The sequence below is a fragment of the Gossypium hirsutum genome, chromosome A03, assembly GCF_007990345.1.
Source record: "Gossypium hirsutum isolate 1008001.06 chromosome A03, Gossypium_hirsutum_v2.1, whole genome shotgun sequence".
NCBI lineage: Eukaryota > Viridiplantae > Streptophyta > Magnoliopsida > Malvales > Malvaceae > Gossypium > Gossypium hirsutum.
Window position 1 is genome coordinate 72048490 of NC_053426.1, and position 2276 is coordinate 72050765.

General features: G+C 29.2%; 1 long non-coding RNA gene across 1 annotated transcript; it reads left to right on the forward strand.

Annotated features, from left to right (window-relative positions):
- The first annotated feature begins 830 nt into the window (after positions 1 to 830).
- On the forward strand, positions 831 to 2276 carry LOC107936260 (uncharacterized). Its single transcript, XR_001694355.2, has 2 exons — positions 831 to 1642; positions 1919 to 2276. It is a non-coding gene; the product is annotated as an uncharacterized lncRNA (long non-coding RNA).

Consider the following 2276-nt stretch of genomic DNA (forward strand, 5'->3'; position numbering starts at 1 on the left):
TATATATAGTTTTTTTGAAATAGATATTATAGAATGAAGGTTTGAATCAAATTGCATGTAAAATATTTTAAACACAAATACATTTAAAAGTTGACAAACTACATGATGATTTAAATAATATATATAATATAAAAGTTTAATAATGAAGATATATGACAAGACATAATACACGAAATAGATTTATGAAACATATGTTCATGCATGTTTATTTAAAAAACATGAGATTAATAATAAGATATATAATTTTTTTAAAATAGTCTAAAAATTATACACATCCATATATCAAGACGTTTAAAATAATAGACTACACAAACACCTAAGCAATATATAGATCTACCCAAAAAATAATAATTTTATAATTACAAAAAAGGTTCCTAAAATTATTTCAATATATATTGAAAATACTTGATAAATCACAAAGCAAAAAGTGTTTTAAAATAGAAAAATCCATTAAAGTAATAAATGTATATATATACAAAATAGTATTTAAATGTGAGATTTAAAATCAAAACAATATGTAGTAAAATATGTTTTAAAAAATGACTTATGTACATAAAAATATATTAAGATAAATTTAAAAGAATTCATAAAATAAATTAGCATGGGACTAAATGTATATATAAATACATAATAATAATAATAATAATAGAATCGAATAGCATATAAAAAACATAAATAAATGAACTTTTCAGTATAAAAAGTTAAAGGAATAAAGAAATAAGTGGATGAACAAGACAACAAATAAAACAATTTAGTTCGAAATTAAAAAAAGAAAAAAACAAATAAAAAAAATAAGACAAAAATAACAAATAATATTGATGGAGCAAAAAAGAAAACGTGATAAGGATATTAATAGTAATAATACGATGAACATTTGTAATAAGCCATGAATGTAAAATAAAGGCAAAAGAATAGTACAAAATAATAGTGAAATAAAAATAAAAAACAAAAATGGAAACTAAAAGGATTCGATTTAACATAAAAAAAATGAAGTCTAAGGCGTAAAATACAGGTACAACAATAAACATGAAGATAAAATAAAATATAAGGGGTTGAATTTAAAAAGAGCAAGTAAATAAAATACTAAAGAAAATAAAAATAAAAGCAGAATATTGAAAATAATAATAAAAAATGAAAAATAAACGAGATTAAATGGTCAAGGAACCAAAAATAAAAAGAAATGAACTTTAACGGATAAATTAAAAAGCTAGAATTTGAGCTAAAATGAGACACATGTAAAAAAAGAGTGATTCATATTGCAAATAACCCTCTTTTTTAAGTAGTGCCATTTTGGGGCTATTAGTATTAGCCTGAAACGGTGCCACTTAATCTTCCCCAAAGCAGCAAAAGCAAACCCTAAGTACCCTAAGTAAATCCCCTAGCTGCTTCAAAAAAATTAAAAAGAAAATCAAACTTTTCTCCCCAATATTCGGCCGATTTGAATACATTGCCGATTTCAAATTCCTTCCACAACTCCGATCTCAGCGAGGGGAATAGGGACTTTGATGGCCGATTCGCGAAGGTATGCCCCTCGCTTCTCTCTCAGTTGATTCGTGGGCTTCACCGACGCCAAACGCGCCTCTACCCGTCGCGGTTCTAACCAATCCACAAGGATCCGTCAACCAAATCGTCACCAAAATAGGTAAGCTAACCCTCCTTCTTTGGATTCGTTGAATGGATTCAAAAATAAAGTAAAAAAAGAACAAGAACAAAGAAATAATCTACGAATCACCTTGAAATCTTTGCTTTTTCTATTTTATTATTTCGTATCTGTAGTGGGTGTCTATATTGCCCAAACGAATTACAACCTGGTATGGCTTTATATAGCCGAAATCGAAAGAAAAATACAAAGAAATTGCTTGCTATTATTTTTTTTCTCTTTGCTGCTATTTGCTGTTCTCGTTTGTTTCTTTCACAGGTACTGGTGCAAGGCGCGTGTACGGGGCTGTGCTGGCTCGGGTACGGAGGTAGCTGGGGTTCGGCTGCATGAAGGCTGAGCGGCGCCTAGGTTTTTTCTCTAGCTGAAAAATGTTTAGGGTAATCGGGCTAGTTGGGCTTTAGGGCGTTTGGGTCTAGGTTTGGGCTTTGGGTCATGTATTTAATTGGGTTTGGGTAGCTTTGATTTTTGGGCCTGTAAAAACTAGACTCTAAATTTTTAAGGGACTGTTATAATTTTTTTTTTGTAATTTTGGTTTGGTTGTTGGGCCCGGGCAGATTTGGCCCATTACAGTCACCGTTACAATTAAAATGTTAAAATTAATTGGTTTTTTTGTTAA